This window comes from Pezoporus occidentalis, unplaced genomic scaffold (assembly GCF_034315485.1).
Source record: "Pezoporus occidentalis ecotype Australia unplaced genomic scaffold, CSIRO_AGI_Poc_V1 ctg64, whole genome shotgun sequence".
In the NCBI taxonomy this organism is placed as follows: Eukaryota; Metazoa; Chordata; class Aves; order Psittaciformes; family Psittacidae; genus Pezoporus; species Pezoporus occidentalis.
The window spans coordinates 1,405,779-1,427,803 of NW_026915987.1; the positions used below are offsets into that span (position 1 = coordinate 1,405,779).

At 48.4% G+C, this 22,025-nt stretch overlaps 1 long non-coding RNA gene across 1 annotated transcript in view; it reads right to left on the reverse strand.

The window, feature by feature from the left end:
- Nucleotides 1–22,025, reverse strand: part of LOC134174911 (uncharacterized) — a 38,186-nt gene that overhangs the window by 15,539 nt on the left and 622 nt on the right. The gene's annotated exons all lie outside the window — the stretch shown is intronic.

Below are 22,025 nucleotides of genomic sequence, written 5' to 3' on the forward strand. Positions count from 1 at the left end.
CAGAGACTGGGATTGGAGTGATGTTAGGGCAATTCCTTGTCTTCAAAGAAGCACCTACTCCACTCCCCATGGGGTATGGACAGTGCTGCTCCTGTCCTCCATCACTGTGAGCAGGTGCCCACACACCTCCTGTGTTGGTTCCCCCTGACAAGTGCCTGAAAAGCAGCAGAGCCATGAATAACAATGAGAATTTGCCTCCTCAGGGGTGAACTTCCAGCCAAATAATCAGTCTCCTTCCAATATGTGATGGGAACCAGGCCAACAGCAATGCACTGGGGTCCTGGTTATTTTTAAGGGTGCCTGATGCCTACTCAGCAAGCTCCTAAATAACTGACCTTTCAAAGACACAGCAGCCTGAATGCCTATCCCCTCTTTAATCCAGATCCAAGCCCTGACATTGGCCATTCCCTCCCCAGCCACGCATCCCCTTAGTGCTCGCCTTGCTCTGAGCTGCCACATCTCCCATCAGCCTCATGTCCTTGGTTCAGCCCTGCCCGTCACCTTCCTCCGCATTTTATCATGTTCAGCAACCTCTCCTCTCTGTCCTCCCTCCCAGCCCAGCGTATATCATCACAAAATCACTTTGGCACCTTCACTGTCAGCAAGTGGCTGTTTATCTGCTGTATCAATGGAGAGATCTTTAAAGCCAGGCTTGGAAAACAGCTCTTCTTTTTATTTGATGCAGGATCATCTGAAAAGAGGATGAGAAGTGGCGAGAATATGTTTTCCTTGTACAGATCAATGTGACTTTAACCTTCCTCCACAGCAGGGCCTGCCTGCCCACCTCCTTAGCTCACGTATTTGTCCTTCCTGCCCTCTTTGCTCACTCTTCCTGCATCTTGGAGTTTCCAGCACTCCCAGCATATGGACCTCTCAGTCCTACATGCATCAGGGCAGCGTTTCTGTTTGTCAGAGCCGGTGCACTCAGCTCAGGGAAAGGTTTCCTGGTCAATCAAATCAGGCTCAGTCACCCCACAGATTTCAGATCCTTTCTATCTCCTCTCTCCACTCTCCTTCACAGCCCCCATGCTGTACGTTATACAGAACTCCACTTCCAGCTGTTGGGAATCACTAAACGTGTTTTCCAGCTCTCCCTTTTCTTCTCCATTTCTGGGGAAGGAGCAATAGTGTCCTTCTCTCGTGCACCCTTCACCTCCACTGGTGGCAGATTTACTCCTGCCTGGCTTCCTGGCAACTGCTGCAGCCACAGCCATGAACAGGGGCTCCAGCATCTTTTGGCCCCATTCTTGCTGTGCTGCATTCCCAGTGGGGTCAGAAGTAGAGAGGGAAGTTGTTTAGGTCCTATGGAGCAGCTCTGAAGACCCAAGGTCAATCTGTCCTGAACAGCTTTGATAACAGATCAATATCATTTTATACATGGGGAAACTGAGGAACCACTTAGCGCTAGGACCAAGACATGAGCAGGAGGTCCCTTTTTCCTGGGTTATATACATTAGGGATGTCTCTGCTAAAGGCAGGGGAAAGCTGAGTCCTTTCTCAGATCAAAATCCAGCAGCAAACCCCATACTGCTATTCATACCCAGACAGAGAAGCACTTCTTGCCTCTCAGATGGAGATAGGAGGTGGGGAGACAGGTTGTTACTATAATAGCAGTAAAGACGCCCACCACTGTGCTAAATGATGTATTTATATGTACGTAGGTAATGAGACACTGTTCCTGTTCCCAAAGCACTGACAGCCTGAAGGAGAAATGCATGCGCCTTCCCCAAGGTCACTGAGTAGCAGGGACTACTAGTTTTAGGCAGTGCTCTGTCCCTCTCCACCTCCTCCCTCCAGATGTAATGTGCTTAGCCACCTCTGGAGCCCCCTCCTTAACTAATCCAGGCTCAGAGGGCTGACACTTACTCAGGCCAAAAGACAGGAATGTGAGCAGTATATAGACAATCCGGTCCTTCATCCTCATCCTGCAAGAAAGGAGCTGCAAAAGCATCGCTGCAAAGTTAAAGAAGGAGCAAGAGGGAACCCAAGAGCTGAAGAGCAGTTTAAAATCTCACAGTAAAGTAAGAAATAACAAAAATAGAGTCGATGTGTTCTATCCACATCCATCCAAACATCAGGTGCTGACAGAGATTAGATGCTTTTGCAGATAAAAGCAGGTAATAGGGACTTACAAGATAAAGATAATGAAAACAGAATAAAGGGGGAGGCAAAGCCAGAGGTGAAATGGAGGTGAAAGGACAGACAACAGAAGGGATAGCAGCAGATCAGACTGACAGATCCATCACTGGGGCTGTGGGGGAACAGGATTTTGGACCCATAAGCTGAGCAGAGACACTTGCTGCCCTGTGGGGACATGCACTGGCACCCACAGCCACTGGCACTGGGGGCTTGTGCCTCTGGGCTTCCCACCCATGCTGCTCCAGCATGGGATGCACATGGCATCCCCAGCAAAGCTAGGACTGCTGCTGCTCTGATAACTAATGTGAACAAGCATCACTGTTTCTGGGCAGTCACCCTTCCCAGTTGGCCCAGCATGATGCCCACACTGGAGCTGCTGTAAGCAAAGGATGCCAAAAGCAGCCAGGGAGGCAGAAGTGCTTGGGCTGTAGCTATTTAGCACAGAGATTTCCATCTCCCCATCACTGAGAAATGGCAATCAGTCAGGGGTGTTATTCGGCACTGACTGCAGCAGTTTCATCAAGGATGAACGTGGCCTTATAACTTGAGTGTGATCTAAAGACCTCCTGCTCTCCTCCAACCCCATCCTGCTCCTGCCTGTATCCTTGCTCTTTAGAGCCCCAGCACCTTCTGTGCGGAATGAACACTGCTCGCCTGCACCGCCAGGCACTGTACAACAGCTTTGAGTCTCAGAAGCTGTGATTAGTGCCTAAGGGCAGCTAAAATGCCTGAGGGAATTTGCTGTAAGGTAGGAGCACGGGCAGCAGGTGATGCCGCAGGGTTGCTGCCCCTCAGAGAGACCAGCATCTGTTTGTTTGAGATGCTCTGTTGAAAGCCTTAACAGTGTTTTAGGCTGTCCATGGTGATGAATCCCACCCTCTGTCCCATCCTGTGCCAAGGGGGACTCTGCAGGAATGGGCTGAGCTTTGCTTTCCTCCACAGAGGGGATCCTGATGCTCTTACTTTGTTAAAACCCCATGTCCACAACTAGAGGCTTGGAAACGAGGTTTCAGCTTGTCATTGCCTGCAAGACCTGCCTCCCCATGCGAAGAAAGGACAAGGACACTTGGCTGCTCCCCAGAGATCAGTGTGCTTCAGTTTCTTAGCATTTCATACAGTAGCTTGTCTGGATTTTATGTTCTAAAAACTGCTGCTGTAACTGTGAGTCTTACACTGGAGGCTGTTTGCATACTGTATTTCTGTACCACTTTTTGAGATGCATTGGTAAAGAGTTTGCTTCTTTAGACATATATAAAAACTATATATATAGATATCAAAACTTGGATGTTCGCAGCATCCAAGAACACTGTGTCCCAACCCAAGGGCTGGCGCTCCCACATGAACTCCTCCAAATAGAAATGGGGAAAAGGGAAAGAAAGGAAGAGCAAACCCTCAACAGAATCCTCATGCTGCTCACCTCCCACCTCCAAAGCTACCAGGACTCAGGACCTCTGCAAACTCTGCATTAGAGGTGGCCCAGATCTGTAACAAACAGGATCTCAGCCTCCTCGCTGCATGTGATGCACCAGCAGAGGAGATTCATCTCACTGCCATTAATTATACTTTGTGAGAGGAAGGGGCAGGCTCAGGTTGGCTGTTTTTCTCTGTTTCAAATGCCTGTCACCTACATGGGATGCAGAAACTTGGCAGCATCCTACAAGCTGGGTAATAAACCCCAGGCTTTCAGCACAGCCTACAGGGAATGGTCCCAATGGGGATGCAATGGCTTAACTCTTTGATTACCCAACTGCTGGCTCCTCTTCCTTGCCAGCTATCACTTAACTCACCTCAATTTTCCTTCTACACCATGTATCCTTGAAGTCCCCATTGAAGGATTCAGCATTGAGCTTAAACTGTCTGTGACTGCCTTGAAAAGCTTCAGTACCAGGCACAGAGACACCATCTCCCCCTTGGACTTGGTGCTTACTCAGAGAGCCCAGCACCTCATTCTGCTTCTCCTGCACGATGCAGGATCAGGCTGGAAGCCCTTGGCACTCATCATGCCCATCATTCCACCTGTATGCAGGCACAACTGCTGGGGAGTCTGGTCTGTCCCTAGTAGAGAAATATCCCTAACAGAGAAATACCCACCTCTTTCTATGATCTACCTTTTGTCTGAGTAGCCTGATAAGTCCCAAATCTACCATTCTTCCTCATAAACATGGAGTCCTCCTCATTGACAGCCTCCTTCTTGACAACTTAATATCAGGGGCTTTGAAGCAGATATTGAAAACCTGGAAAGATCCTGAAAACCTGGAGTCTCTCAGCAAGCTGAACGGTGTGCCAGCAGCCACAGTGGAGAAAACAGCTTTCAGAGGAGATTTAAAACCCGGTCCTGGTCATTCAGGGCTCGTGAATCTTCCTTTGTGACCTTAAGAAGCTGAGGTTGATGTCTATACCCCCAGTAAGGTTTCTAACTTCCTTTACTACCTTTTTGGTGGCAAGGTGGGCCCAGCAATTTGGATTTGAAGGGTGCTACACTAAATGTCCTTTGCCTGATGCTTAGTTCCCACCGTGACCTACAAGTGGTAACAGTAGTACTTTAGCTGCCATCCCTCACATAAGCTAGTGCATAATATGGATGGAAAAGCATCACTGAACCTCTGCCAGAGGACTTGGGGATTTTACCTTACAAGGGTAAAGAGAGGAGGAAGGAAAGGGGATGGTAGTGGCCACCTGGGGAGTAAAGGAGGAAATCTATAGGTGTACAAACTGAGTAGAGGCTATAGCTACAAATGCAGCGTGTTCATAGGCTCCTTGGTACAGCCCAGCCCCTGCAGCAGCAGCAGGAGGGTACAGAAGCAGGACCCCAAACCCCATCACAAGCAAACCTGCTTTCTCTCTCCTTTAAGCAGTCAACTCCCAATGCTCTGAAGCTGACTCTGTGCAGAGGCGACTTTCCCTCTTTTCTCCACGCCACTTGTTACAGGAAAAACCCACACCTGAGGGATTCAGGATCCTTGCTCTAGAGCTGGAGTCACAAGCAAAAGGATGAAAGAGAGACAAAAAGACTTCAAGGATTGCCATTAACCATCCCAAACCTATCAAGCGGTCAACACCATTGCAACTCCACTTGGTCTGAGTGCACAAGCTGGAGCCAGTGTCCAGATTTTAAACGCCTTTCCCTTTCCTGTGCTCACATGGAGGCTTCTCTTTAGCTGGGAAAGACAGAGACCATCGGCACGTGCAGCATTTGACAGGAGACCTGGGTTATTGATTCACAGCTCTATTTCCCTGAACTTTTCTGGAGGAAAACGGGGCTGCTTTGCATAAGGCAGGCATATGTTACAGCTTTGGCACAAGGAGAGCTGGTTGGCATTTCCTTGCCAGACTTTTCCCACCCTCCTCTGATACCATCTGCCTCTGTGAAACACTGAAACTCCCATCTGTCAATTTGACTGTAAACACACAATTATCCAGGCTGTTGGGAAGGAAGGCAGCATGGTCAAACCTCTGCCATCCCTGGGAAGGGATGCACTGGACTGTGTGTCCTTCCCAGTGTCCCACCAGGCAGCATGGTGGAAGGAGCCTTTCTTGTTTTCACTCTCCTCCCAGGGTGAGTGAGCTGTTGATGCCACCAACATGCCCTGGGCGTCTAAGAGCAGGATGAAAACCTGGAGCTCAACCAGGGGCTGGTGGGGAACTCCAGCCATTTGCAGCACCCAGGTCATTGCAGCCAAGTTGTGCTGTTTCCACCTTCTTCCTTTTTTACCATGTCACACCAGGGAGGACAACCTGCGCACAGTCACCTATAGCCCCTGCCCATATTTGTGCTATACAGAATGTCATCCATGCAAACATCCTGGTGACAGCATCCACCCCAAAAGCAAGGCCAGCACTGGAGAAAAAACCTTCTCTTGCCAGTTCATGTCAGCAGCATGTTTGCGACCAACTCTGCCTCTCCCTTGCCTCTGGGTTTCATCACAGCAGTGCCCAGATCCTTCAAGCTCGGATGCCAGAATTACAAGGGGTTTTTACTTCATTCCCGCTTGGAATCTCCCTCTTTGTGGCTGGAGGCAGCTTTCTCTGACCACAGCATACAGCAAAGTGCTGAGAGCTGCCCATGGCATGCGCTGAGCCCTGTCAGCCCAGCCATCAGCAGTCAGATCTCCTCACTGGTGCTGAGTTACTCTCAACCCTTCCAGGGGTAACAATGCTGAAAGTAGGGTGAGGAAGCAAAGTGTAAAGACTGAGGGGAAGAGAGGAAGCTGCAGATAACCATGGGGTGGGAGCTGAACTGGGTGGCTGGGAGGTGGGTATGGTTTGTTTTATTAAACATTGGTCCCTGTGTGGTGTCTCCAGCCCAGAAACCTGTTTCATTTAGCTGGGAAGAGGGAGGGGGCCGTGGGGTGGCGGAGGAGCTGGCAGATGGCATGTGTTCCCAGAGATAACACGGGGCTAGTTCAGAGGTTACTAATTGGGTTTCTGCTTGCCTTTCATATTCAATGTGAATCAAAATGAGAACATGTGGTTCAACACACACACACACACATCGGCCTCCTTCCCGGAGGATGCTGCCCTCAGCCCTGTTCCCCCGCCTGCTCCCTGCACGTCCTCACACAGCAAACCTGAATCACGGAGGTGTTTACCGTCCATTCACAAGCCAAAGAGAAAGGGAGAGGGAGGAAATAGCAAGGAAGCAAAGAAGCAATTATTACATTCCTCACTCAGGGCAGCCCCTCAGCCTGTCTGCACACACAAGGCTATAGCAAGCTAGATGCTGCGTCACGCAGCCAGCATGGGAATGCCACAGCACTGGCAAGTGAGGTGGCAGCAAGGCTGGCTTGCAGTAAAGAGCACTCTGTAAGCAGGATGCCAAACTGATGGGTCCTGCCCCACATCTCCCTTTGGTGGCTGTCCCCAAGCTCATCTTCTTGCTGCTTGGGTTCCCATTATGGTGTGGAGCAAGCTTCAAGGGCAACACCTAAGGATGGTGTAAAGCTGTAAAAGGGAATCCAACCATGGCACATTTGGGCAAAGCGCATAGAATCATAGAATGGTTTGGGTTGGAAGACCTTAAAGGTCTTCCTTCCCCCTTCGCTGGGGTTGGAACACGACCATGTTGATCTCAATGTCCATCCCCAACCTTCTTCTGGCACAGAGCGACCCCTGATGACTGTTTTGAGGAAAACAAGCTCAAAACCTTTAAGGGAGCAATACGCTAGTATGTCTCAAGACCTGATCCAACCTTGGGCTAGGCAGAAGGGTTCACACCCAGTGAATGCAACTGTTATCCTAGTAGCACTATGGGGCAACACATCACCTTTCCTTACTGTGAGGGTGATGAGCCGCTGGCACAGGTTGCCCAAAGAAGTCCTAAATGCTCCATCCCTGGCACTGTTCAAGGCCAAGTTGGACAGAGCCTTGGGTGACATGGTCTAGTGTGAGGTGTCCCTGCCCATGGCAGGAGGTTGGAACTGGATGATCTTAGGGTCCTTTCCAACCCTTACTATTCTATGACTCTATGATTCTGCTTTTCCTGCAGCCTTCTCAGTCTGTGGGGTCTCACATCCATTTTGTGCTGAGATGCAATCTCACAGTTAGAGAGAATCAGGAATAGCAAGCAGGAAGTGCGCACACGATCTTGGAAAGGGGGAGGAGGATGGAAGTTGACTAGGAAAAACATAATACTCCTTAAAAAGGCAAAGAAGAAAAAAAAACTCTATTTCAAAGGATTTTGCAAATATTGCTTTTTCTCCCCTCCCTCATTTTCTGACAAGCTGCAATCAGCATTCAATATTGTCGCTCAGTGCCCGATTCCACAGGGGATAGGTATCCACAGAGCTCTTTAAATGAAATAAATAAATACATCTGGCCATGTGTGGCAGGGGCTTAGCTGGGAGCTGAGCTCTTCTGAAAATCTGGTCAATCACGGTGACATTGATTTCAGGACAATTACTCCTGATTTACACTGGTGTAAATGAATGGAGTGGCATTAAACTGCTGACTGGGGAGTCCATACGCAGGCAGAGCTCATCAGAAAGCCGAGCTCCCATTCTAAGAAAGATTGAGATCAGCTTCCCCATCCAAATCAGGACAAAAATGGTCTATTTTCCTTAAAATGGAACAGAAAGAAGGAGGGAAAAAAAAGCCACTTGGGTTCAATAAAGACTTCGGTTTTGAATGCCTGGCATTTATCAGTTTGCCTCTTCAGAATGTTATTCCTATATAACAAAAGTAGGCAAGCCAACTTTTCCTAGTGTCATAATGAATCTAGCGGTTTGAGTTTTCTTTTTGCTCAACTAATACCTAATTGGGGCCAAGGAGGACTGAAATCCTGGGCTTTTATCAAACAATCAAACCTGCTCCTCGCTTCTTTTTCCCTCCTGTTCCAGGCTGTCAGTGAGGTTTCTGAGCTCATTCCCATGGGCATTTCCCTTTGCAAGCACAGTACTGCATCATCACCCTGGCATAAGCAGCTTTGAAAGATGCACCTTTAGCAGGGTGGAAAGATGGAGAAGCAGGCTGAGGAAAAGGAGAAATACCAGGAACCTTTAAAAGCCACTTTTTTAGGGTTAAAATGTCTTCTCAAATGGAGGAACTGCTGTTGTAGAATTGGGGAGGAGAGGAGAGAAAGGAAGTGATTAGTTTATGGGGAAGGAGAGGAGGGGAAGAGGCTAAAGCTCTCTGAGAGGCCTTCCCCTAGTTTTTAAACTACTTTTTACCTGGATATATGCCCCGCACATAAATCACTGTTGCTCAGGATAAATGGAAGCCCGTAAGTGCCACAAACACTAATGACAACATTCATCAAACACTGAACCGCTCCATATTGCACCGGTCTCCAGGATGCCTGCGGACATACGGACCGAGCTCACTCCAGCAGCCCCTGCTCCTCCTGCACCCCTCCACTCGCTGGCAGCAGGCACTGAGCCTCAGCCTCACCACAGCCAGCAAAAGCAGGAGCAGTTGTGCACCATCTCCTTAAAAAAAACCCCAAAGCACACAGAATAGCTCCCCACTGATGGAGACATGGAGCCCCATCACTCAGCACTTTCCCATCCCATTGCTCCTGGGCAAGTTGCGCTCCCAATCCCCAAAACCGGGTCTCCAGCACACAAAACCAATCAACCGCCCATCAAAAGTCACCAAGATGGGGTATATTCTTTGAAGCCATCAAGTTACCATCCTCCATGAGGTAGCTGCTTGCTGGTAATCCTGCTCTCTTGCAAAGTGAAATGCATTAGCTTAATTGACAAGGAAAGCTGGGAAGGTGGCTAGAGCTGCTCTGCAGTGGCAATGGGCTAAAATGAGGCAGAGCCAGCTCAGTCAGCTGGCTGATGGGAATTGAGTCACACATTTAGCTTCTCGATACTGAAGTGCCTCCCATGGGATAAGGCAGTTTAGCAAAATAGTTTTCCTAACTCCAAATCATCACTGGGGCTCTGAAGGGGCATTTAGAGTCCTACAGATCCAATTCAGCCCAACCCCAAGCTGTAATGATTTAAAACAAGGAAGGGAGAAAAGGGATTGCCATGGGTAGGGGAAGTTTCCTGCATTAAGTGGTGTTTGTATAACAAGTCTGAAGGGAAACACTAAGTCCACGGGTCCAACATTTCACAGCACAGCCTGAATCATCAAGTAGGTCAGTCTGTAATTGCTTTTATTTATTGAGAAATGTATTAAACTGAGCTTTTTCTGCAGACATGTTTCAGGTTTAAGACTGAATGTTCTCGAAGTGGAATTACAGCTCAAACCTCAGCAGAAACTTTTTAGGATAAGGGCAGCTAGGTAATACCCACAGCATGATTCACAGCAGGAATCTAAACTGGGTCTCCCTCACATCCCTGACTGAGCTGATTTCTTGCTAGGCCAAACTCTTTCCCTCTGAAAACTCTGAAAGAGCAAGTTCTTATTTATAAGAATTAAAATGAGCAGCAAGGCCTTCTCATTTCCTGGCTTTGAGCTTTAAGAACAAGGTGTTCAAGTGATTTCCTCCATTCCTTAATTTAGTTAAGTAAACCGCATGACTTGGGTTCAATTGAAACACAGAGCGTATGGCTACATCCACAAATGACATGTTTCCACTAGAAAAGAGGGGGGAAAGTACAACTGAGATGACGTCCTATGGAAAGAGATGGGGATTTTGTTTGCTTGTTCACTTGTTTCCTTAAAAGCTAACAGAAAGTTAATTTTGTGCTTGAGCTAAAGCAACTGCATCTGAAAATGTTTATTATAGTCATCTTGCTGCTTTCCCATGGGCATGGAGGGAGGGATATCAGTCTAGACTGAGGGGGAATGTGGCTTTCCCCTAGTGAAAATCAGCATTAGTTTTGGACAGTGCTCTGAATCCCTCAAAATATTCATGAACAGGAACATTAACTCAAATGGAAATAAATAAAAGTTTATTGAAATAAGTAACTGCAAATAGAAATGGCTGGTTTAAGCCCTCTGCAGCAATTATGGAGGAGACATTCATTTCCTAGCTTTTATATGCAACTAAAAAAGATGCTTTAATGTAATTTTGTAATTTATTTACTCAGGGAAATCCCAGCTTAGATGCAGCATCTGTTTTCTTTATCCTCCTCCCTCCAAACCTCAGCGCAGAAGACCTTTCTTGTGTCTTACCCAGTTTCCAGTTATAACCTTGAAGAAAGGCATACAATGCTTCTAAGGTGATGGTGATAGCCAAAATCACCGCTGAATATACAAGACCACCATTGCTGAGGTTACTTTAATGCCATCTCTTCAAATGATATTGTCTTTAGAGCTTACAAGCATAGGAAGGGATTATAAAGGGGATGGTGTGTGATGGCCAGAGGCACTACCTGTGTTTAAGGAAAGCAGGATAGGGTGGGATACCCCACTGGGGTCAGGATCTTTTGGAGATTCAAAAGGGAGGAAAACAATGTGGGATGGTGGGACAAGGTTAGGAATTAAGGGCCACCTTTTGCCAAGCGTTGGGCAGAGATCCCACCTGTCTAGGGGAGATTTCAGCTTCAACAGGCAGGGAGGAGCAAGAGGAAACAAAGGCATGGGGAAATGCTAAAGGCTCATCCAGGACGATGCACATCACTGGCAGAGTTTGAAAAGTGGCCCAAAATCCTAATGCAGCAGCAAATTCAGCTTCCACTTGGCGAGGAGCTGTAACAGCCATGTATTGCCTTGGGACCAGACACCAAACCTCAATCTCCAGAGCACAGTCAGTGGGGAATGCTGGATCCTGCTCTCATAGGCTGATGCCTGGGCTGTGCTGCTTTTCCAAGCCCGAGATTTGGGTTTACAAAGAGGAGTTCTTGTGATACATGTCCTCTTTCATCAGAACTGCTGCTCAGGGAGGAGTTAGAGAAGTAAGAGATGCAGCATAAGAGTTCTCCAGGTCTGAGCCCAGCTGCACTGCACAGATAGTCTTTAAATATATATGTAGGTGCCTACCGTGTGCCTTCATCTTATTAGAGTGAGCCAAGTCAAGCTGAGTTCTCGAGACAGTTAATTTCCTAATTCCCTCATTTCATGGGGAATTTCATGCATAGAAAAGCAAAGAATTAGTGGTATGAGTGTGCTTTGCAGGTATGAGACCAAATGAGATCTGGATGGAAGACACCTTCTTCCATGAAAAATGTCAAGTTATTTTTAGATTTCTAAGGGGAAAAAAAACTTTCATTCCTTCATCCTGGAAGGTCAAAGATTTTATTAAAAAGTCAGGAAAATAAATTCTTAGGAAAAGGAATGTTTTTGTGGTTCTGCTTCTAGAAGAGTTTAATAACTTTTTAGCTACATTCTATTCCTGAGTTCCCTGTTCAGGGCCTGGAGTCTGTGTCCCCACTGTTTGCAAAGGGCAATGCCTCCAAAGGGCACTGATTTGCTGGTTGCTTACTGAGTCTGTCCCAACAGACGCACCCAAGCTGACTTTGTAGATACTGAGGAAGAGCGAATACTACAAATGTTAAGGTATAGATAGGATAGTAGAACACCAGGTTGGAATGGACCTCAGGGATCATCTGGTCCAACCTTTCTTGGCAAATCATGACCTAGACTAGACAGCCTAGCATCCAGATGAATCTTAAAATAGGGAATCCACCACAGTGGCTGATTGTTCTCTTTGTAAACACTCTCCATCTAGATCTCCTCCCAGTGCTCATGATGCTCAAGCCCCAGAGACTGCATCCAGTTGGGTGGAATGTTCTCTTCCTGCCTCTCGCTCCAGCCACAGACCTGCCCTTCTCCCAGCTACCAGATGTTTGCATAGAATCATGGAATAGTTTGGGTTGGAAGGGACCTTCAAGGGTCATCCAGTCCAAACACCAGCAATGAGCAGGGACACCTTCAACTAGATCACGTTGCTCAGAACCACATCCAGCCTGGGCTTGAATGTGTCCATATTTACTCCATTTCAAGCATCCCTTTGTCTTATTTCTTATATCTTATTGAAGGGGTTCACCAGGGGAAAGCCAGAGATGTTCCATGGGGAGCATGACCCAAGCAGGAGCCATCCTTGTCCCCCCGCTGGGCAGCCTGCAGAAGGAGCAGGGGAGAGATGACAAATGGGGACAAGGGAGGTGACACTCTGTGTGCGTGTCAGCTCACATTTGTTTCATTGGGAGCTGAGGAGAAGAAGAATTGAGAGGAAGGGAAAAAATACATCAGTGGGAGGAAAAAAGCCCAGATAATACCAAAGTGAGTGCAAGTGACTGAGAGGGCACACACGGGAGAGAGACAGCACTTCTGAACAGCATGGACTCTAATCTCGTTACTGACTTCAGCTCAGGAGGCTGATATACCCCTGAGGACAGGTTGACATTTTGATGCTCCTAGTTAGGGAAAACATGAACTGGGAGAAGCTGCATTAACAAGCAAATAAATTTATGGTCGCCTGGCACCAAAATGAATCTCGCAGTTTGTCGGCGGCGTTTGCTCCCTGATATATGAACAGGGTGAGCTTCCAGCTAAGCATCCCTCCCTTCTCCCCCTTGGAGCCAGTGCTTGGTGGCAAGAGAAAGGGAAGGTTTCCACTGCTCCTGCTATAACATATAATGGAATGGAATGGAATAAAACCATCCCAAGGTGAAAATTCAAGCCAGAGAGAAGGTATTTAGCAAAGTGCAACGTACCCAGCCAGGGAAGTGTTGTCATCACTGAAACGAGACATCTCTGATTTATAACAAAAGGCAAAGTGCTTGTGGTTTCAAGCAGACATGTGGGGGAATAGCAATAAAAATCTCCCAGCATCTGCACAAAGCTGATGCTTGGAGGAGCATCCCAGGATGCAGGAGTGAGGAGAAGAATCCAGGGATGCAGCATGAGGGCTCCTTGAGACCTCGGGAGGGTGACCTGGACTCATCCTGCCTTCACCTTCCAGGCTCACACACCCCTCAGGGGGGCTGAGCAGGGTTTGGGCGCTTTGGGGTCTTACAGCGGAGGGGAGCATCTTTCTCTGGGGTAGGAGCGTGTTTCAGAGAGGGCCATCAGTGGTCAGGAGAGAGAAGAGCACTGATTTGTTAATCCTTGTTTTGCTGCTGAGGTGGGCTGCTCTCTGCAGGGAAAGAAAACTTCAGAGGGTCTCACATCTTTACACAGCAGAGAGGAAAACACAAACCAAAACAGAACAAAAAGCTCTGAAACCTGGACTTTCCCCGCACCCCCTCCAGCAAAGGAAACCTTTAGCTCTGAAAGCTTCCTCCAAGGCACCTTGTGCGGAACAAGGGTGTCAATCACAGGGGTTTGTCTCGCTCTTTTAGGATCCAGATCAAAACTCGCTGAAGACAAAATTCTTTTCACAGACATCGTGTGGTGTTTTTTCCTCATTGCTCTGTTACTTTCCATTTAGGATTATGATTGAATTAAACCTTCCAAGCCCTCCACAAGGGAGACAGGGAGGAACAGCGAGTTCTGAACTGTCTCCTGCACGCTTCAGGGAGAGACACTAGCGGCAATTTAGTGCTATCCATTAGCACAGAGCAAAGCGACTGTGGGGTCTGATTCTCTGCCCACATGCACTGATGCTAAGCGGGTATAACTCCACAGGCTGACTGCAACCCCATGGGCTAAAGGGAGAGTCAGGCCACTCAATCCTCCCTACCTTCATAGGCATCAATAAATAACCTCTGTTTTCCAACTAAGCTGAAGTGGGGATTTATAGGAATAATAATAATAATGATTAATCATGATTTGCATTTCTTGAACATTTTTCTTCTTGGGAATTCAAATCTCTTTTGAAACTGAAATTAATTATGCCTCATAACCCCCTGCTCAAGATAGGTCAAGGACGTTTAGGGGCTGTTTCTACCCCTGGAAGCAAAGGGAATGTGTGAGCAGCTCAGCCTGTCCTGCAGTGTGGGCTGAGATGAAGGACCCAGCACCAAGCACAGACCACAAGGGGCTCAAGGGAACAGGAAAACATCACAAGCTGAGGCTGGGATGACCCTGAGATTCCCCATCTTACCCCAGCAAAAGAAGCCTTGGAATACAGTTGGAAGGAAACTGTTTCTCTTGTGAGAGATGCATAAAGTAATAATATTATTATTAATAACAACATTTATTTCCAGTGTGGAATATAATGAGACTGTTTTAATTTCTTTGTAACACTTAAGGGAGGGTTATCCATGCTGCCAACCCAGTGTATTGTGATAAAGAGGGGTAGGCTGGGTTGTGAGAGATCCAGATTCATTTCCCCTCCTCTAATTAAGACCAAGGATTTGAAGCAGGTTCTCATGCACCAGGTGAACATCTCCCTCCAGAGCTTCTTGCCTGTTCTGCTCCCTCCTTCTCTCTTCTCCTTTAACACAAATTTAACCCTCGACACAAGAAACCTCTTCCAACAAAAGAAGTCCTTGAATCAGGAAGAGTCCCCCCCCCCAAGCTTTGGACCTTGGAGCCTGCATTTCACACCAGAAACACTGAGCCTTTCTCAGCCATTCCTGCTAATCAGGCCCCATGTTACTTACCCTGGAGGAGCTGAAAATACACTACAAGCCTGTAGCTTATTTCAGGAGTGCTCAATTAATTATGAGGAAGCCTAAAACCAGCAAACCCCTCCCGTTTCCTTGGTCCTGTTGGCTGCGAAGGAGCTTAGGAAAAGCACAGCAATATGAAAACCAAGGCACGCAAGCTAAAAAGTTCTCAGCAGGCTGAGTCACTGCAGGAAGTCATCTTCGTGCCACAGAAGCTCAGCAAACCCCAGCCTCCCTTCTCAGCCCAGATTTGAGCTGCTCCCTCCTCATCCTGCCTCCTCATTTGCAGCTTGCAACACACGAATCCTCGGCAGTTTTAGTTAGTTTGAGTTCATTTTCCCTACTCGGGAAACTCAGGGGATGGATGACGTGCTCAATTCCGTGTTTCTCAGTATCAAAGCCCCGGTGAGTTCAGCTGGGTCACAGGCTTTTTGAGCAGGAGAAGGACGGAAGAGAAAGCAGAGAAATGAGGATTGAGGAGGCAGTTGCAGTCCCAGGGAAGTCCCCATGCAATCAGTGGGGTAGCTGCTGGTGATGGCGTTGAGGTCCCCATCAGCCCTCCCCAGGGAGGCAGCGGTGGCAGCAGCCTCCCTGTGAATTAACGGCATTGTGAGGTGAAAAGCAGAGAATTTGGTGAAAAAGGAATCATAGAATCACATAATTTAAACTGATAGAGGGGAGATTTAGGTGAGATATAAGGAAGAAGCTCTTCCCTGTGAGGGTGCACAGAGAAGCTGTGGCTGCCCCATCCCTGGCAGTGTTGAAGGCCAGGTTGAACACAGGGGCTTGGAGCAAGCTGCTCTGGTGGAAGGTGTCCCTGTGCATGGCAGGGGGTTGGAACTGGATGAGCTTTAAGGTCCCTTCCAACCCAAACCACTCTGTCATTCTATGATGTGCATCCTGCAGGGAATGGTTATTACTGCCCTCAGGCACAAGAAACTTCCTTGATAACATTAAGCTTATGGGTATGAGGGGACAGGACTTCATTTGGTTGATTTTCAAGGTCCTTCATATCTCTTGCCAGCAGCACCAGTGCCTCAAAACTCCTTCAAAGAGCAGCTCCTTGGGAAGGCTCAAACAGCCCCTTTGCAGCCTTATCTGTGTGTCTCAGACCGACTTATTTGCCTAATGGCATCACTGTACCTGCCATGAGACACGCAGTGTACCTAAAGGAAGGAACCAAGGCTGAGCATGGGCTCCTCTAACTCCTTACTTTACACAGCGAAGCCTCAGAGCATCCCCACATCCCCCTTGCACCCATTTGCTCCCCACTTCTCCACTTGATCCAACATTGCTGTCTTCATTGAAACCAATGAAGCCACAGAACTGCCCTGCAGGGTACCCCACAGGTGTGCTGGCTGTTAAAGCATCACTGAGCAGCTGAGAGAATTAAACTATGAATTAATCTATAAGTACATTCACGTTTATATGCGAATATTAACATATAAATATACCTCGATTTAGAAGTTAGATTATAAATCACAATTCATCCTGACCTGAAAAGGACACGTGCCTGCTGCTCTTTCCATCACAAATGAAGATCTGAGCACAGCTGGGTCAAAAGTTGATCCACAGAAGCTTTTTGAGGCAGTCGATGCCCTTCAGTGAATGCAAAGTGGCTGACGGGAGTCTGGCAATCCCACTTACACTGCGATGCTTTGATACAGTTCTACTTTGCCATTTACTTTGGCTTTCTTTTCTGGACTCTTAACACATTAGCGCTTGTAAAAGACTCTAAAAGTCAAGATGGAAGTGTCAGAGCGAGCTTATCAGCTCCTAAAGCCAAAGCAGTTCAGCGCTGCTGATAATCATCCTAAATGCAAATATTTCTCTCCAGATTATTCTGGTTTTATAGAGAAAAATAAAGAAAAACAGAGAAAAAAATATTCTATTTTGGAATTAAACAAGCCTTGGGAATTTCACAGGACATAAAATCTGAGTTCAGCTCCGTTCTACTTGCAAATTCCTCGCACGCTGATGTGCAAACTTACCCAAAGCACGAGCCCCAAGTGCCATCCACATCTATTCCTGGGAATATTCTACTCCACACAGAGCCAGTGCTGTGAGGAAAACACTGAGACTTGTGCCAAAGTGCACCCAAGGCTGTATTCCATCCAAAATCCCATTTCTATATTTAGCTGCAGTGCAATCCCTGCGGCAGGGGTCCTGGCAAATTCCCTGCAGCTCTTCTGAAGTTGAAGATTGAACAGTGTGTAACAGCACCAGAAAATAGGGAAAAGGGGGGGAAGGCATTCCCGGGATGCACATAGAGATCCTGTGTGCAGATGCTGCACAGACAAGAGGAAAACAAGGGCAAATAAGGTTTCTGGGGGGTTGGAATGTGCCTGACTCTTTGGAGCTTAATGCTTGCACCGGGAGGTTTTCCTGTTTCAGTAGGACGCTGGCTGACCGCGCAGGGATGGTTTTCCAGAGCACAGATTTAGCTGGAATAACCCCCAGCAGCGCTGTCCGGCTCAGCACACCGCGCATCTCCTCCGGGATAACGATACCCCGACCTCCCCTGGCCGCGGGGGGACTCGAACCCGGGTACCGAAGAGACCCCGGAGCGGGGACCCGGCTTCCATCGCTCCCGTGGAGCTGGTGCGCCCCCTGCCGTGCGCTGCTCACAGCGGGGCCCGAGGGCAGCGCGCTGCGGGCAGCGGCAGCCGGAGCCTCCCCCGGGCCCGGCTGAGTAAAGGGGGGTACCCTGCGGGGAGGGGGATGCAGCTCCTGGGGCGACAGGACAGCATCATGGCCTTTGATTTTATATATATGCATAATTATATATATTATATTTTATATATATAATATCTGTATAATATATACTTCAACATATATGATATCTATATACTTACATGGATGCAAAGGATTTCCTGGAAACCATGGGATCATAGAACACCAAACTGGTTTGGGCTGGAAGGGATCTTAAAGCTCATCCAGCTCCAACCCCCTGCCACAGGCAGGGACACCTTACACTAGAGCAGCTTGCTCCAAGCCCCTGTGTCCAACCTGGCCTTGAACACTGCCACGGATGGGGCAGCCACAGCTTCTCTGGGCACCCTGTGCCAGCGCCTCAGCACCCTCACGGGAAGAACTTCTGCCTTAGATCTAACTTAAATCTCCCCTCTTTAGTGCTTACCCTGGGCATCTCACTGCTGTCCCCATGCCTGAGACCCCCCCAGAGACAGACTGGTTTTGTTCTCCCCATTATAAAGATGCAGGAGACCAGAACCAAAACTTCCCAAAGCAGTCACTCCTAGCAAATAACCCTGGAAGTTCCACTGGTTTTGGAGTGACTGTTCCTGAGAACCAGGAATGGACAATGCTGGACACCAAACATCCCTCCGGGAGGACATTTCTCATGTGTTTTCCCAAAGGCCAGCAGCATTTTAGCTGCAGAGGCAAGAAGTCTCTGCTTGTAGCTCATAGCTACAATGGGCTCCACCTAAAAGATGCTGGGCAGCTGCGATTCCCATTACCCCACGCACAGCAGATGTGAGCACAAGGGTTGCATGACTGGAAAGAGGAATTTTGTAAGCAAAGTTCTAGGGAGCAGCAAAAAAGGAGTTTGTATCTGGCCAGGGCTCTAAGCAGATACACATGGTCCTGGCTATAGGTACCAGAATATTACATGTAGATGGTCAAGGGAGGAGGGATCTTCACCACCACCACTTTTCAGGATCAAGCCCTCACCCACATGCAGCTTCTGGACAAGGTTCCATCAGTTCACTACATGGCTTTGGAAGTTGGTCCTATTTGGTACAGCATTGACTTGGCAGCTCTGAGAGGCTGGGCAGGATCCTCTGAGAGCAAACATCCCTCCTCTTGGGATGCTGCTGCTTTCCACGGAGGTAGATGTTGGTTTGCAGGACAGATTCCTGCAGAGGCTAAAGATTCATTTCAATCCCAAAGTTTGCTTGCAATTTCCTTAGGAAATCACAGGCTGGGGAGAGCTGTATTCCATAAACCCGCCTGGAAATATTGCTCTTGAGAAGACAGGGCATTTTGCACTTCATGTTTTGTTTTGAAGGGGAAAACAACCTTAACCCAACCCACCCAGGTTCCACACAACCTCTGTAAAACAGGGGATAATCAACACTCCTTTATCCGGCAGGCATGTTAGTGAGGCTTCATTAACTCCGAGGCTCAATTAAAGTCTCTAAAAGGCTTTCAGCTGCTTGACCGAAAGGCTGTAGGAAAATTAATGTAGTGCTTTTGTAACTGCTCAGCACCAGGGTGCAGCGAGATGCTCGCTGGAACAGCGATGGGGATGCTGGTGGCAGAAGAGGGGATGCAAGAGGCACATTCTCCCACGGCACATGGTGGGCACAAGCTGGGTGCAGCCAGGAGGGAAGAGCTCTGGTTTTAAGCACTGGCTTTTCCTTGCAGCTGCAGGCTGGAAACAGCACACACTGTGATGCAGCTGTAAGGGTTGCATCGCTGGGGAGCCTGATGAGACAGCTTGAAGTAGGAAAGGGGGGGTTAATTGCATGTGTGATGGTTGCTAAGAGTCCCCCTGAGCCAAACAGAGCACGGGCAGAGTCACATCCACGTGGAGCAGTGCATGGAGAATCCCCAGCAGTGCAAAGGGACATGGATAAGGGCTAACCCTGGGGCTGCGGTGGCAGATTTGCCAGGCTGAGGAGATCTCGGGTGTAAATCTGATGACTTGGAGATAAACTCGGTCCAGTGCAAGGAACTGTTTCAGCACAACAGGAGCCGTCAGGAGCGGGGTTATGTCCCCTCCGTGCCATCGCCCAGCTGGAGCTCTGTTTACACTGCTCTCCGCAAGGAGCACTGCTCACCCCAGCATGTCCTGCTCTTTCCAAAGGTGAGGAGGCAGGAGGAGATGTGGGAGAACAGCAGCATCCCCTTGGGTATTCCCAGGTCGAGCCTGGGAAACCAACATCCTCACAGCACAGTTATTTCCTCGGTTTCCCCATCGACCGCTTACCCTCAGCATCCATTCGGAGTCTGGTTCCTCTATGTGCAAGTGGAAAGTTTCTTTAATAAAAGGAAAAGTGGGGAATGAGGGAAAGGGAAAGCATGGAGGGAAGTGAAGAAGATGGGCACTGGTGAGATGCTCAGCTCTGAATTCAAGTAGATCCCATCTCTTTTCTCCTGCTCCCAGACAGTCCTGTCTGGAGGCACGCGTTCAGCGTAGGCTCCTCAGGGAACAAAGACAAGAGGTTTATGCAACAGAATAAATGTTTGGTATTCAATAATGCTCTCCATTTGCACACTTCAAGCCTCAGATGCTGCAGGGACAACACTTGCGCCTCAGTCACAGAAGGGAAAACACATTCAGGTATGGGGAGAGCCAGCTAAAGCTCTACAAGGGGCTCACAGCAGAGTCCAGGCTTTTGTTTCTCCAGGCTGTCAAGGTCCCTCTGAATGGTGCCACAACCAACTGCTCTGCCAACCACTCCTTACAGTGTTGTATCGTCTGCATCTTTCCTGAGGTGTTCTCTGTGTCATTGTCATCACTGATGATGTGAAACAAAGGTGGCCCCAGTACCAGCCTCTGGAGCGCGCCACCGGTGACTGACCTCCTTTTAATCATAGAATCATAGAATCCCAGCATGATTTGGGTTGAAGGGACCCTAAACCTCATCCAGTGCCAGCCCCTGCCATGGGCAGGGACACCTTACACTAGAGCAGCTTGCTCCAAGCCCCTGTGTCCAACCTGGCCTTGAACACTGCCACGGATGGGGCAGCCACAGCTTCTCTGGGCACCCTGTGCCAGCGCCTCAGCACCCTCCCAGGGAAGAGCTTCTGCCTTATATCCAACCTAAATCTCCCCTCTTTAGTGCTCACCCTGGGCATCTCACTGCTGTCCCCATGCCTGGGACGCCCCTAGACGCAGACTGGTTTTGTTCTCCCCATTATAAAGATGCAGGAGACCAGGACCAAAACTTCCCAAAGCAGTCACTCCTAACAAATAACCCTGGAAGTTCCACTGGTTTTGGAGTGACTGCTCCTGAGAACCAGGAATGGACAATGCTGGACACCAAACATCCCTCCCGGAGGACATTTAAAACCATAGAATCATAGAATAGTTAGGGTTGGAAAGGACCTTAAGATCATCAGTTCCAACCCCCCTGCCATGGGCAAGGACACCTCACACTAAACCATGGCACCCAAGGCTCGGTCCAACCTGGTCTTGAACACTGCCAGGGATGGAGCATTCACAGCTTCCCTGGGCAACCCATTCCAGTGCCTCACCACCCTCACAGTAAAGAACTTCTTCCTTATATCCAAACTCCCCCTGTTTAAGTTTGAACCCTTTACCCCTTGTCCTATCACTACAGTCCCTAAGGCCAGCAGGATTTTAGTTGCAGAGCCAAGAAGCCTGTGCTTGTAGCTCACAGCTTAAAGCAGCAGCCAGAGCGAGCAGCTCTCGGGACTTCAGCGCTGCCTTAATAGAAGACACTGCAGTAAGGGAAATATTATATTAAATCTCTATATTTATATGTGTAACAAAAGTGGTGTCAGCAAAATCCTACAGCATCAAAGCAAATCGCTTACCTATTTTTAGCTGTGTGATTTAGTCGCACACTCTGAGGAAATAAGGTCAGGTTCTGTGCAGTGTATCCCTTTCTCCCCGTCTCTCACTATTTTTTCCTGTCCTTATTAAAATTCTCCACCCTGCAGCAGAGCTTTACAACACAGACACTTTGCGAGATCCTTACCATCTGCAGGGTCAAGCTGTGGCACTGTCCCAGTAGGAGTCTGTCCTGCTGTCAACCTGTCTGGATTAGAGGTAACAAAGGCATGAAAGCAGAGCCAGAATTCACATCGCCCTATCTCCACCGACCAATGCTGCCTGGGGGTCTCTGGTCCCATGGGGAGTCATTGGCAGATGATGCCATCAGGGACCTGGAGCTGTGATAGTGCTGCCTCCTTCTGCAGCCTTCAGCTAGCAAGAAATCACTCCCTGCCTCAGTTTCCCCAGTTCTTATGTTATGCTTTTGGTTTCATGCAATAGCAAAGTGC